The 15,910-nt window shown below is 41.7% G+C and overlaps 1 protein-coding gene across 15 annotated transcripts in view; it reads left to right on the top strand.

The window, feature by feature from the left end:
* Nucleotides 1-15,910, top strand: part of BMPR1B (bone morphogenetic protein receptor type 1B) — a 261,476-nt gene that overhangs the window by 170,847 nt on the left and 74,719 nt on the right. For 2 of the 15 annotated variants that reach the window (XM_080591074.1, XM_080591075.1), the window contains one exon: nt 11,855-13,722. The exons of the other annotated variants lie outside the window; for them this stretch is intronic. The gene's annotated coding sequence lies outside the window, so the exon portion shown is untranslated. Of the gene's footprint in view, nt 1-11,854; nt 13,723-15,910 lie in introns of those variants that run through there. 15 annotated transcript variants of the gene reach the window in all.

Here is a 15,910-nt window from a genome sequence, read left to right as displayed (position 1 = left end):
CCCTAGGAAAAATAATTGCAATTTGAACTCAGTCATATAATAGACATAGGGATTGTGAAAATGTCAAACGAACAGGAAGGATTGTCCTTCTTACACGAGTATTAATTATTATACTTTTGTTTTCAGACTCACGTTTCTATGAAGTGTTCGGCTGAGTTTGGGAATGAATGTGGAACAAGTATTTAATTCAAACTTTGCCATGTTCCCTCATTAAAATTAGTAATGGCAAAAATCATGCTATGGAATTAATCGTATTTCGGAAATATTTTCCAGGCATTTTTTTTTCATGTCAGCTGCAAACGGGAGAATGGGTGATGATGCCGTTTTGCAATAGAGAGGAATGGAGAACTTGCCTTATACTCATCTGAAGAATTTCTAACTCAAAGTATTGCAATGTTATCCCTGCTGAAGTTTCAGTTCTCATAGTATAATATCAGATGAGAAAATCCAGCGTAATGTATGGTATGGCAGCAGAACTGTTACGGTTCTGCGCCTCGTCGTATACGTGTCTTCGGGGCTGCATTTTAGAGCCCTTCTGCCAGTGTAAAGAGAGTTTATATTTCTGTAACTCTAGTGGGGATTCCTTTGGCTTGACACAATCCCGGGAATGTCTTTCAAACCATGTACATACACAGAACAGATGGCTTTCATGGGAAGCAGGAACTACTGTTCAGCATGTCATATTTTTTTTTTTTTTTTTGCATTTCTTGGTAGCTTTCTAACTTGAAATAATCCTTGCACAGATACTGTATAATGGGAACAATGTCTTGATTCTCTCTTTCCCCATCCCCCTACTTTTCTTTTGCTAACAAATTTGAGGAAAAAAAGCTTTTTTCACATTCTGAGGGTAGGGTTATTTCAAGCTTTACATTCACTGACTACTGTGAATTTAGCATTCAGAATGAATTCTGAATTATTGAAACTAAGCATTAGTGGGGAATTGGACAATACAGGGTACTGTTCCCTTCCAGGCACCAATGCTATCTATCCAAAGCTCACAAATGTGGTTATTGACAGACACTTAAATGTATATGAAAAATCCTCTTAGAATGTAATTCATTTTGCTTGTAATTTGATTATGTGCTATCATTTTGTAATATCATATGACATCAGTGTGTGATATGTTGTGACAGAACATCATAGGAGCGCATAATAAGGTAATTGAAGATCACGTTTTATCTTTTAAGAACGAGTCTCCTAATTTTCACACTCTTGCAGTTTAAAGAACTGTGACCATAAACGGATATTTAAATAATACACTGGTTGCTCCATGCAGACATTGACTCATTAAATGTCTCTTTTCTTATAGCCATGCCTTTGCTAAGTCCTGTGGTCCTGCAGCAAATTAGCCTTTTTTGGTCACAGAATAGCAGTGTGTTGAAGTATATCTGCTTCTCTTGTGTTACCCACTCCTCCACACCCTTGGCAATCTGGCGGTCAGTTTCTTATAGATTTTGTTGATATTTCCATATCTTGATAAAAGGCTGGAACAAGGCGCCAGATAAAGGGCAACAACGCAACTTCAACTTTAAAAATTTGGTTTGTGGATTTCTTTGTAATAAAATCAGGATTTGACCTTGAAAGTGTTTCCTAGTTACTAAAAAGACAAAGAACAGAAGCTGTAAGTTAATATTCAGCTGCCTGTACAATAATGAATTACAACCTAACATTAGAGAGAAAAAAATAAAGAGTAGTCTATTGTAATTCTTTAATTGAAAATGTATCATTGTGGAATTGTTACTTGGATACCACTCATATTCTTATGGAAATGTGTTTCCTTTTATTAGAAGGTCAATTTATTTGATGATATTACAGAAATGTAGGTTAATTTTAATCTACTAACCCAGTGTCATGTTGATACTATCCAGCTACATGTTTTCAATAAGCATGTGGCTTCTAGTGTCTACTTCTTATTTTCCATCTGAGCATTTGCAAGTGCTGAGGTTAATGTATTATCTGCAGGCAGAGAACTAAATTAGCACATTTTAAAGAAGGTACCTACAGAGAACATACGAAAAAGAGATTAACCAAAATTAATGAAAAACGTGGCAGAACTGAATTTAGATGCACGAGGTACTTACAATGTTCACCTGAGTGAATATACTAAGAGACGAGAGAATAAAATGTGACATCTTTCTGAATCACATCCTTTCAAGAAAGGAAGCAGCATTTCTGGGTTCATGTTTTGGTTGTGTTAAATCTGCGAGTCTTCCATCAGCTTCTGGCTTTTCTTTGAGAATTACCACCGTCATGATGGCTTCAGGTCGGTGAGAGACAGTGAAGGTACCAGACTTGCCTCAGCACGTGAAGTGACTGTACAGATGTTGCTGGATCATCCCAGCCAAAGAAAAAGTACACGTGCTACACTTCAGCCTCTGCCTTGCAAAGGTGGATGGAGTTGCACAGGAGGCAGGAAAAAAATCATTGCAATTTCTGTTAGGTTTGGGGACTTTATGGTGGAAGAGAAGTCTAATGAGTTCCCAAGAGCCTCCTCTAATACTCTGCTGAGTGGCTTGTGCCAGTCTGGTGTTTCCAGTTTGATGGCATAAGCATGTCCGTATGTTCTTGGTGCAAGGCACATGCTGCTTTTTGGAGACTGGGCAAAACTCCTTTTGTGGTGTCAGAGTTGCCAAGGGTCAAGCAATTATTATAGGCAGCCCTTTCAGTGATGACTGAGGTCAGGTCAGCATCTTAAGACTCATGTGATAATTGTCGCGCTAGTCTCTCCTGACTGAAACGAGCACTTATTTTGTTTGCAACGAGTGCATGGGAGCTCAAGACGTTGATTTGCAATCTTCAGGTTAAGAGCATGCAAGAACTAAAACTATGTTGCTGCCCCATCCGATGAGGCTTATACAACTAATTGTATTTCATAGCATTTTAGAGAAGTGTACTTGTTCTCCAGCCTGCAGGCCAGAGCAGTGTACTGGTGCCCTGCAGCAGAGCAGCTGGTGGTAAGAGAGAGAGATTTGCATAGCGTGGAGATTTGTAACCAAGTCCGTCTTAAATGTGGTGCTCCAGTAATGCAAAAAGTCTTATCGGGGAGGTCCCAGACATGAGACCTATTCTGAATGGGGAGCCCATCGGTATTTGGTCCCCTCCACGCTAAGATGTAGAGACATCTTTCATTTTATGGGATTAAAAAATGTGAACTTCAGTAGGAACTTAGGCTGCAAAACAGCCTATGTTGTGTGCTCTGAAGGGCACGTGTTTGAAAGACAAATTCTGCATAGCCCTTAAAAACTGCCTTTAATGCCTATTCAAAGTGCAAACAGGGCAATCATCAAAAGTGACGCATATTTATAGCCTAAATAAGACAACCAACGCTTTGATCCTGCAAAATCCTAGCGTAATGCTCTGCCGTGGGACCTTGTTCCTTCTGACAGCAATGAGATGTCCTCAGTCCTGGGTCTTTCTACCACGACTGCCAGCAGGAGCACTGCTGCCGTCGGTGGGGAACGTGCCCGCTGAGATCCCAGTTTGTACTTACCAGCTAATTTTACACAGGCCACCCTAGAGCTGCTGGAGATTAATAAATCACTGCAGAGCTGTCCTGGATTTAAGCCACTGAAAAGCCCCTGAAAATGTTTGTTATCCAGACACCTGAGCTGGCCAGCCCCTTCTCCTATTTGCAGACTTTAAACTGTCTTACATGTTTTGCATTGCTCCTTTTGGATGAGTTTAGGCAGGCAAGCTGAAAAAGTATTTTTTGGCTGTTGGAACGGGAAATGTGCATTTGCCGTTTAAGTGCATGTAAATAGGGACAAATCCTATTGAACTGTAAATGATGAGACTGCGTACAGTGAAACAAAACCTGACTATTCTGATAGAAGTACTTGGTGCTGTAATTTTATTTTTATTTGTAATAAAGCCTAAAAATCGTTCCTGTTTCCCTGTAGAGCAATTTAAGACATCCCAGCTTTTCCTGCAGCCACTCTTAATGTACCACTTAAATCTGCTCATCACCAGGACTTCTGGGCCCAGAGCTCTCCTCAATGGAGATCCCTCTCCTTGGGGGACCTCAGTGGTCCCTCAGTTGTTTCAGGACACCCATAGCATGGTTCGGAAGATCTAATAAGAGGTGTATCTATAAATAGTCAATGTTGTTTCATTCTGTTCCCTTTGGGGAGGCTCTTCTCCCCATCTGGTGAATGGCTGAGACGGATGAGTGCTCCCTGGGTTAGCAGGGAGAGAGAGTTTTCTATATTTAAATAAATGTATCTGTCAGTAAAGGAATATACATAGCATGTAAATCATTTTGCACACACAGAAGATATTAAGGATTACATTGTTAATGCTGTGGTTTTTTTTTTTTTCTTTCTTTTTTTTAAATAGCTGTAGAGACAGACAGCAAAGAGAGCTGCTGCATCTCTGTATTTGCTCCAGCTTTGAGCAATGCTTTGGTTCCGCTGCACTTTCAGGCTGATGAGGTTTGCTCTTTGAGGAGGGGTTTGGGTGACTTTTTTTTTTTTTATACGAGATGGTTTAAACAGCCAATCCTCACTGCACTCACCCACGCTAAGGAAATCCTGTATGAACTGGAAAGTGTTAGAAAGGATTTAATGAGATTATCATGAACTGTTACTTCACAAAAAATCTTAAACCCCCGAGCAGCTGTGCTGTGTAACTGGGGACAGGTGAAGGAATTTGAAGAACTAAAGAAGCTGTCTACTTATTTAAAGAGGCAGAGCCAAGTTTTGTTGTGTTTAATATTCATGTTAGCTAAGAAAACTCAAGCCAGCAAACAAAACCTTCCACTGAGAGAGGGGCTACTGTTGAAATAAAGTATCTTAAAGTGTACATTTATTTTTAGTACTATTACAGAACCGATACTGAAATTACTACTTGAAAATTCACTAGCCCAGTGTAGCATAAATGTTTCTCCTTGCCTTCAAGTTCAACAGGGCAGTCAGATGTGATTCAGAGGTGTCATACTGTGTCCATGTCTTCTTAGAGATTACTTTGAGGTTTTGATGTGTTACAACAGAAAACACACAACATTTAGTAGCAACAGAATGAAAAAGGTTTTTTTTTGTCCTGTTATTCCATAATGTGCTTGTGGTAAACCTGCAAGTACAGATGAGAATGTTTCAATGACAAGTACTGCTTGTGCTCTTTGCAAAGTTGAAGCCACAAAATGCAATTACTGTCTGTGTGTTCGGTGACTTCTGTAGTCTTCATGCACCTGTCACTGAAGGAAAGTTATAAATAGTGGGTGTGTGTTATGGCGTTAATCTCCTAGGAGGCCTGGGTACCTAAGAGCAGCGTGGTTCCTCGTGGTGATCTGCTGTGAGGTCCAAGCTGGAGCAGTGTGATTGCAAACAGACTGACGTGTTTCTTTGTTCAGTTTAAAAAAAAAAAAAAAAGTGGTTTGACCTGGAAATGGTTAACCAGTAAGAGGTTTGTGAGAACAAAATCTGTTATGTGAGTATTTAGTGTTGGGTTTATTTTGGCAGATACCTGTCTTGAATTTGTAGGACACTTTCCAAATCCACCAGAAATGCAGTTTTTGGAGAAAAAAAAATATTTCTTTGTCCATTTATTGTTTGGGAAAACAGGATACTGAAATGCAAACTGTGGTGAAAGGAACTTTGGAAATACGAAATTAAGTGCTACTAAGATATTCATAGAATCATTTAGGTTGGAAAAGACCTCTAAGATCACCTGGTCCAACTTTTAACCTAGTATTGACAAGTCCACCACTAAACCATGCTACTAAGTTCTTCATCTACACGTTTCTTGAAGACTTCCAGGGATGGTGGCTCAACCACTTCCCTGGGCAACCTGTTCCAGTGCCGCACAGCCCTTACAATGAAGATTTTTCTCCGAACATCCAACCTAAATATTGCACCAAGAGACTCTGCTATAATTTGGTGAGAATAACCTATTTTATAAAAACATTATCTATTATTTTTACGCATGCTTAAAACCCATTTACCTAATTTTTCTCAGTTACAGAAGTCAAAGTTTACTATAGAGTGGTTTATTGACATACATTTAAACTTGGTGTTTCATGTGTTCAAATTTCTGCATTGGCTAGCGTTACAGGCACCATGCAACATCTTCATCCGTTTCTCCTAGCCAGGCCAGAGGGCTAAATTTAGGTTCCAGCTTCCCACGGGAGCCTGGCTTTTGTGACCAGGAGAACAGCTTCCTACCTTGGGCACTGTAAAGGGGTCTACATAAGCTGCATGCACAATGGTTATGTCTTTCTTAACACATGCTCTACAAGAGAGGAAAAATAAAGCCCTGAGAAAACTATGTGAATGATTTTAAAAGTTATTTGAGGTGCATTAGGGTAGTTACAGGCCTCTGCTCCTCTCTGTACCCAACCATCACGCCTAACCATCATTCACTGTTGCTCTTTGCATTCTGTGGTCTTGCAGCCTTATTCTGTAGTATGTTTAGAAGGGAAGGAGAATTGGGGAGAATTTTGGAGGCATGGTGCTCTGCTGTGTTAACCAGGAAGGCAGTGATAAGCAACTTCTGGAAATTGTTTTTGGATGTATTAAGCTTTGGAGGAAAGAGTGACTTCAGAGAAGGACAAAGTAATTACCTAAATCAGTTTAGATCAGAAAGAATCAAGAAAAGCTGAGAGAGATTTGCTGAAGTGATATGAATAGGTGGGTTAAAATATTTTTGACAAATGCACGTTGTCAAATATGAAATCCTGGTATACTTCCTCTGTGTTTTAAATTAACTCTGAGTACAAAAAATATCCTTCTTATCTTCCTGATCAAGTCAATGAAATCTTCTGCTTTGAGGTGAGAAAAGCAAACAAAGCATTAGATGCTAAACAGATAAAGCTGGCTTCTAAAAGTGGCTGTGTCACTCAGTGCCACATCCTCTCCAGGATGTTCGTATCTGACCACTCCAGCCTATAAAAAGGTGCAGCAGAAATAGGTGAGTGACTAAAATGCTAGATGAACCATCTTCCTCAGGAGAGAGGAATTTAAAATTTGGGGGCAAGCTAGAGAGGACTTTGATAAGAGGAGACAGAAGGAGGAAAATAAAATAATACATGTAAAAAAAAAAAAAAGGAGGAAAATTGGATTCTTCCATTTAACCTTTTACATAATAAAAGACAGGAGACATCCCAATTAAATTAAAAAGCGATGTGTTTAAAAAATAATAAAAAGCAAATTCCTTTTATTGGAGACAGGAATACAGACTAACCGAGCTGTTGGCCTGATCCAGCATGTCCGTTCAGAGACTGCTGTGGTCTATGACCTTTTGGGGATGCCTTTAACTTTTGTAAGTGAGTTTTTGTTTTGCTACTGTCTGAGACATCCGGACACTGGCCTGCTCTGGATCAGAAGCTAGGTAATGGAGGTGAATATACTGCGATGCTGTGCTCAAGTGTTTGGCTTCCAGTTTGAGAGGGCTCCCACCCAGACTTCAGGGTGCATGGGCAGGATAATAGTATTTAAAAGCCAAGTTCAGGGGGAGCACCCTGGATGTAGTATATAGTGCTTGGGGTGGAGGAGGACAGACCTGTTTCTATACCTCTTGTTTTCAGGATTGTGTTTCTTAAGCCACTGTCTGTTATAAAAGTCGTAAGTAGAGCAGAAACTAAATGGGATGAATTTATTTGAGAAGCTTTGATTCAGATTAATTCAACATTTCTAACAAAATGCATTTTCAACAAAAAACATTCCCAAAAAACCTTCCAAACAGGTCTACCTACAAAACCATAACTTTTAGGTGGAGCAAAGTGCAAACAAAGTCCTTCTGTGCAAGTTCTCCTTGCAAGATTAGGCAGACTATGACAAAACACTATACATAATTGTTTCTAGTTTAGTCAGATGCATCCAAACTCCTTTAACTTTCATTAATAGATGCTTTCCTTTTATGATGCTGGCTCCTTATTGAGATAGAGTTGGCCTAGCAAGGAGCTTTAGCAAAGGTGAAGGTGCATTCTTCTCTTGCACATTTAGATTTTGATCCAGCTTGTCTGAAAAATGTGCCTTTATTGTATAATGTAGTAATGCATTTCAGAGAAATGGACTTTTAATGGGGTTGGCACCTATATGTGTATCTTTGTCTGAATTCTCATATTGGTAAAAGGGGAAAAAATAAGATATTTATTTTCATTAGATTAAAAAGCATATACTAAAGCTTATAGTAAAAGCCTTAAAATAATAGGCTTATCTTTACCCTCCCTCCAAAATACAAACAAACAAAAAAAACAAACCACCACATATTAGGCTGTGTAGGACCAATTACTAAGAAAGAATGATTGTTTTTTAGAACTTTGATCCAAATGCCACTAGCTGCAAACTTTATATTGAATGCTTTGCTTTAAAACTTAGCTCAGCTTTATAGGCAGAACTTGGATTGAAATATCAGTACTTGGTTAGCATTAACGATACCATACCCTGACCCCAATTTATGGTGAGATTGATGGTTTGGTGTTTGTATTTTAAAAAGAATGTGTTGCAACACTTGCTGTACAGCCACAGCAGGTTGTCATTAGGAAACACACCTCCTGAAAGTGTCCAACCTACTTCTGAGAAAGGCTTAAGAGGAAATTTGGAGAAGCTGGCAGTAGATTTTCTCATGCTATCGTCTTGGATATTATCCCTTCTGTTGGAAGATACCAGATCTTTTTGTGTCTGAAAACCACCTCCTTCAGGGTAAAGTACCCAAATCTCAAGAGAAAAATATTTCTCCCCTGGTTTAATCCAAAGGTCTCCTCGCCTCTCTTGGCAGTGTGCTGTTTCTTCCTTTTCTCAAGGATCAGTCATTTTTGACACATAACTGAGAAATAGTTTTAAATTAGGAGGGGAAAAAAAAAAGGGGAGGGGGGGGGGCTTTGGATAAGCCACAGAGCTTTCCCATGATGAGATACATTATACCATGAACATCTAGATCTCTTAACCTGCAGCAACAAACACTCCATCAGTGACAGCGTCTAAAACTGAAAAAGAGAGAACACACTTAACTGTTCAGAGCATCCTTTTGGCTGATGGATACATTTCCCATTTATTTCCAGCCCTACAAAAAATGCCTGTAGTGTTACTGCTGGAGTGGTCAGCTGTAGAAGAAAGTAAGTTTCCGTGGTGTAAGTAGGTTTCAGAGTTAACAAGCATGTACAAGCAAAGCAAATCATACCTTGTTTGAAGAGTCATTTCATGCTGTCTACAGATATGGGAAATAAATAATGTCTGAGAGAGCTAGATATGATGGGGGGAAGGGCTATTTGTTTACATAAATGCTTAATAAATGCTTACAGTCTGTTTTGTCTGTAAGGATGATACTCCCTGAGAATTTAGACTTTATAAATTAAGTTGGGCCCTGTTCTTAAGTACATTTTAGAACAGCACATGCATCATCTGCTGTGTGCTCTGATTTCCTACTGACTGTATGTCATAATTTAAAATAAACGTGCAGACTGAAACAGAAGGTTTAGCAAACTGGTTGTAATTCTCATGAAATCAGGAAAGCTTAAACAGAGGTGTCAGTCATCACAACAGATTAGGCGTTTCGGTGGTTAGCTATGCTTATAATCTATTGTAAAAAAAAAAAAAAAAGTAAAAAATATCTAAAAGTATTTGCATAAAATTGTGTGTGATGAACAATAGGTTCCTGTATTCCTAAGGCTGAGATTTACCTTCATGTGTTTTGAAATGACTCCATTTTTAGGAATGATTTTAAAAATGACTTTGTTGTTTGTAAATACATGAAGAATAAAAGAGATTTTTTTTTATTATTTTTTTTTTAAACAAGCTGGCAAGCCCTTTGTTTACCTTCCCTCCTCCCCACCACCTCGTCTCCCCCCACCAAATTTGTTAAAGACGAATTGTTGTCCATGGTAACTGCAGAGAATTTGTTGAAAAGCACACTTTTAGTAGACAATGGACCCCAAATATACTGTGGCACAGCTTTAAACTTTATTAAGTCTGTCTTGGACTACTCTCTCCTCTCCCAAGCTAAATGGAAGAAAAGTTTGGCAGCCTCCACGCTGTGAGCGTGATTGATGCCCAGAACATCTGAGGGACTTTTGTGTCCAGCGTGCTCTCCATGAGTGCATAATGTGTGAATACTCAAATAAGGTCAGCCCTTATCACATGTAATCTAGGCCTGAAAGCAGATCAACAGTGACAGTCATACCCCATAAGTGAGAACACAAATCATCCTTGCATGCTTTGGACAAGCTATGGGATTTTCTCCCTTCTCGCTCCCATTTTACCCTTTCCAAACTGGGGGGAGGTGACAGAGCGGAGGGCAAACTTTGGCAGATCTCTGCAAAACAAAACAAAAAAAACATCACCACCACCACCAAAAAAAAAAAGTAACCAGGAGAGAAAAAGTGCCTGGAATACTACAGGGCTCCTTGAGCCACGCCACAGGGGGATGGGGGCTGTTTGCAAGGCAATGGTGTCCCTGCGCACCGGGGCTGCTGCTGCCCGGCATCGTGGAGTGCCCCGCAAGTGGAATGGGAGGGAAGAAACTTGGGCAAAAGATGTTCAACTCGCTTCTCCAGCATCTTTTAAGAGTCTTTTCAGAGATTTCTAAGGACGTCAGGGCTTTTGTTGTCTGCCTACCCCTGGGTTTGAATGCCCCAATTTTTCAAAGTTGAGTGAAAGCATCTTTTTGTTCTTTTTGAGTTTGTGCTCTGTGAATAGGGATGCTATGTTTCAGCACAAAGCAAGCGAAAATATTAGCGAATAGTGTCTTAAAGAATTTGTTTCTGCCAGCTTTTGTGGAGAAAGCATCAGTAAGCAGGTTTCATATGAAGGGAGAGCCTTCCATTTGCGGCTATTACTTACTGTAGTTTAAATGCTGGATTGTTGTCTAAACTGGGGATGGGGGGGAGCAGCAGCAGTGAAATGTTGTTAATTTAGACTTTATTTGTGCTTTGGCTTAGAAAAGTATTTTAATGGGCAAAGAGCTTTTGCAGAACACAGAATATATAAGAAATAGCGTAATTAGCAGGAAGAAATCAAAGATACAGTTACATCATTGATGACATTAACAACTATGGAAACAATGATGTCACCCCCTGTGATGTGGGAATATCTTTTCCACATTTATGATATCTTGAAAATTTTCTTTCCAGTTTTGGAAATATGACGTCCCTATCAGTGCCATAATTTGCAGTACTTTTGCTTGTATCCTATGCAAAGAATAAATGTTATAATGCTGAATTATTCCCCAGGACTGAGGGGAAGCTCCATGAACATTAACAGCCTGTCTAGAAGTCTTGTAATTATAACACATTATTGCTTGCCTCATTTATTTATTTATATTGCTTTGTGCTCTAATACCAACAGGATTGCTCTGCCCCTCATTATAAATGTACAATAAAAAACACTGCTTAGTTGCAGCTCACACCTTGAGCTCTGAAGGCACCAGAAGAACATGAGCAAAATGTCTCTCTGCAGTCTCTCTCCTTTCTTTGCTTCCCATAACTGAGGTACCACATCTTTGCTCAGCTGAGTGGGGCAGTATTATACACGTTAAGGTCAGAAACACTGGAGTATGGGATGGGAGGGAAACCTCATGTGTCACATCCATGACTGCTGTGTCTCGAACAACCATGTAATGCTATCTCTCATTTTTTTTCTTTCTCAAAAGCAATCAAGACATATCTTAAAGTAGTTTATTCTTTCTTTTTGACCACTGCCCCAAGGAGGAATGCAAGTTGATAGCCATGTATCTTGTATGAATATGCAATGAAATGTAATTTAAGCAAATACACCACTGACTGTCTGAAAGAGTCCTCCTGCCATCAGCACCCTAACAAATATCTATTAGGCACCGGTGGTTAGTGCTGAAAAAGAGCTTGATGAAAGCCAGCTACTTCTAAGAGGTGCTCTACCTCTGTTAATTTTTGTATTCTTCCTTCCAGATCTCTGATTTCCTTCAGTGGGCCAGGCTGGTTAACCCTGGCTGTCCCAACACACGTTGGCTTCAGTTTCTCAGCCATGGTTCAGCTTTCCAGATGTGTTTGAGGCTCTTTCCATCAAAAGCTTTGACCTCACTTCTGCACTCTTGTTACTTAGTTCTCTGGACAGATACAAACTTGAATCAAATACTGATTTTTAAACACTTGTGTTTGCATTAGCCTGCTTTTTTGTGCCATCCTAAAAGCATCCTGGTTAGATTCCCCATACTTTTAATGACAGCCTTCCAAATTCAGACATTTGCAGCTCTGAATTTATCCAGTCATTTATAGTCACAACTGGGCTTTGTGGTGTCTATCCCAGGTGTAATATAATACTAATTATATGGTAATATCAAAAGAATTATGTTGGTGCATCTTGCAGTCTGAAAGATTGATAATATAAGGTTAATAAGCTGAAGGAGTGGCATCCTATGCTAGGTGTATGCAGAAAGATCTGCTCTGTAGCTTTTGATGAAAGATGTATGGCATGGGGCAGTTGGGGATTTTTTGGTTTAGTAATAGAATGGTGTCATCACCATTTTAAATGGTGCTATCAGATGCTAACACATTGCTCTAAGGGTTTTTTTGTGCTTACATGGGAGCTTGGGAAGGACACACCAAGCATTCTTTTTTGAACACAGCATTTACATTAAATATGAACTTTAAGATATTTTTTCTGATGAAAATTGATACCAGCTGTGGAGCAAATCTGTAACAGGACTCCTATTAGAAAATAAATGTTAGATACTAACATGTTGACTTATTGCTACATATTCTAATGAAAACACGAGAGAGAAAAATGATATTCCAGTAAACAATGTATTCCATTTCTGTGCATAGAGATGTACATTTGTAAACGCAAAATGGTGTATCAATCAACCCGGCAATGGAGTTTTAAACGAGAGGATGAGGAAAGAGATAATGAATACCCCACATCATTGGGAAGGCGAGAGTAATGCTCGCCATGCTTACAGTGGCTGGGCAAGGCTGAGGACCACTTCGGGCAGATTACCCTTAGTTACGTAAAGTTGAGTTTTGCCTTGCTATTACTACACGTTGCACAACAAGTGACAGGCAGCTGCTGCAGGAGGTTGTTTCCATTTTGCTGAGCATCATCCAGGATGCGGATCTGCCCCAGAATTTGGCTGCCAGGCTCCTGGTAGCTACGGGAGCATGGCACCAGTACCAAACTGAGCACGCGTAGTAAAAAACAAGCGACTAAATCTACTATTCTCATCCATTTAGAGAAAAAAAAAATGAGTGTTTTTGTTAACAATTAATTACTACATCTCGGTATGGGGTTCATTTGCAAATGCCAAGTGAGCAGTGCCCCTGCTCCTCCTTTTTGCTCGGTGGCAGTGCGGGGCCTGTCTGTCGTGGCGTGCCCAGCTGTACGCCCCGTCGCAGCGCTGCGTGCGGTGTTTTGGGGCACCACCTGCGTTTTGTTGGGGAGCCCGGGCCACATCCCCGTGCTGCTACGAACCCTCGTTGCGGGCTGTGAGGAGCTGGGTTACGCTGCGGGCTCTTCCACAAGAAGCGAGAGTTCAGAGACTGAAAACTCGATTTTTCCTGAGGCAACGCGAGGGGCGCGGGGGCTCCGGCGGCGCTGCGCGGATGGATGGCAGCGCCTGAGCGGGTCCTCGCTCCGCCGCCCGGGGCAGAGCCACGGGGAGGCTGCCTCGCCCTCCTCCTCCTCCTCCTCCTCCTCCTCCTCCTCCTCCTCCCCCCTCCCGGCTGCCCAGAGCCCCGGCGCAGCGGCACGGTCGCGACCCCCGATCGCGACGGGGCCGGGGCTTCCCCGGCGTGAGGCGTGAAGCCGCCGCCGGCTGCAGGTAGGTGCGGGGGGCCGGGGGGGTCCCCTCGGGGCCGGGGTGAGGGGGGTTGGGGGGAGCTGTGAATTGAATCTTCCCGCGGAAAGCTCGCTTACGCCTCGGAAAAGTTTCCCTCGTCACCTCGGTCAGCAGCCGGGGTTCTTTTTTTGTTCGCTCCGCTCCTGGAGGACGGGCTGCAAGAGCAACAGGCGTTGTGTGCGGTGGGAAGAGCCAACTTGTTGGCGCTGCCGTCCGAGCAGGAAAGCATCACGCTAATTACGACTGAAAATGCCATTTTTACCCATCGGGAAGCAAAAAAATTTGACATAGCTAATAAGACAAGGGGACGCCAATTAGCGGTAAACAGGCGGTAATAAGGCGGGATTTTGATTGACGGCGCAATCCTAGGGGCTTTATTCTGGGGGCTGAACGCGTATTAACGAGGGAAACGTATTTACAGCAGCCGCCTTTGGAAACAAGTTCGCCAGGCAGCCTACAAGATGGCATGTTTTCTGTGGTTTGTAAACTGCTGGTGGAGGTGTGCTTCATTCACGTACGCGTTCGCTGGGAGGAGTGTAAACTGCTCTTTGAAGAGACTTTTTTTTCGTTAAATGTAGTGTCTTTCAAAAAGTCGCAGATAATTTAACGAAACGTTTGGTGGTTTGGCTTGGATGTTTTCATCAGGAAACAGTTAAGCTGAGTATTGCATCTGAAAAGAAAAATGTACAAGCAAGGTGGTTTTTTTTTTTTTTTTTTTTTTCCCCTCCATTAATTAGTCAGCTGCATTTGCTAAACAGTTAAACTTTCCGTGACCTCACCTACAGTCCTTCGGTATCCAGCAGGAGCTTTGCTGGTGCTTCAGATGACTTTACTCTGGCTTCCTGATACGACGTGAACCAGCAGTGGCCCCCGTGCAGCCCATCTGTCCGGCAGGCTTCCCTGCGGGAGGAAGCGGCCAGGGTGGCCGCGGGAGCAGCTGGGCTCCAGGAGCTGCTGGGAGCAGGATTTGGGGCTGCAGGAGTCTGTACTGAGCGTCAGTGGTGACATTCGGGTTCAAACCTGCCATCCTTGGTTGATTTTCAGTTCTTTAACCACTGAGAGTGATGTTTTGTGGCTGATTCTTGACCGAGTGTCTCACCCATTTTCAGTCTCCACTCCCGAAGCTTGTGTAAGAGGCACAGCAGTGAGCATGCCGTCCTGTTCTGCACAGCACAAGCAGGTCGTGCGAGCTCTCGGTGATATTTCAAACCTACTGGAAACCCCCTCCCTGGTCCTGTTCATCCTAAGTGGTACTGACGTGAAGTGGCCCAATTGCTGTTCCACCTGAGGGACAGTGGATGTTCTTGTGGGGACCCCTTGCTACTCCGTCAGCACCCTCTGCTGCCGAAGCGGGGAGTGCAGCTGGGGCTGTGCGCAGCTCCCCCGAAACCAGGAGCTGGCCATAAAGGTTTCTGAGTTTTATTAGCTTCTCCATTCCCTTTTAAAATTTCGGTGGGTAAGTGGTCTGAAGTTTGTTTTTTTTTCATGCCATCCCTTGACAAACAAGTGGCTTCTTAGAGTTACCCATGCCCACCCAAAATAAGGTCAAACAGCTTCTAAGGTAGTTTAGAAACCTCGATATCAAACTTCATCTCTGTTTTATTTATTTTTTTTTAATATATATATATATATATAAATATATATATATATGAAATATGTGCTCTTAAAGACATCAGGAATCTCAGTGTGATGACTGACCCTGAAGGCAGTCAGATGTATTCTGACATATGAGCATCTGTAAGGGCATCGTCAAGATCTGCAAAAGAAATGCAGTGTGTTGCTGGAGGATGTGCACAGAAAACTCCTCCTCCTGCCTGGAAGAAACTAAGATTTTTGCATCTCTGCAGAATTCTCAGTGCAAAGCTCAGCATTCAATTGTAACTCCAAAAGACAAGATCCTCAATGTTATTTCTTACCAGCACTGTAGCTGCAAGTGTCAGTAGGAGATTCCCAGGAGCAGGGTTTGAAATCCAGCTGCTCAGGAGCTCAGTTTGCATTGGAAATGTGCTCCCAGCTTCCCATCAGTCAGTAGTCAAATCTTGACTTGATTTTTGAGTGCTTGTACAAACTTTTGAAAATGTAGCTAGTGGCCTGTTCAGCACAGGGATTTTTGCCTTTCTGAGGACTGCATGCTTCTTGTTTGCCAGCTCTGCAGAGAGGGGCTGGTGCT

The sequence above is a fragment of the Anser brachyrhynchus genome (genome assembly GCF_964034855.1).
Source record: "Anser brachyrhynchus genome assembly, chromosome: 4".
In the NCBI taxonomy this organism is placed as follows: Eukaryota; Metazoa; Chordata; class Aves; order Anseriformes; family Anatidae; genus Anser; species Anser brachyrhynchus.
This window is presented reverse-complemented; position numbering and strand designations above follow the sequence as displayed.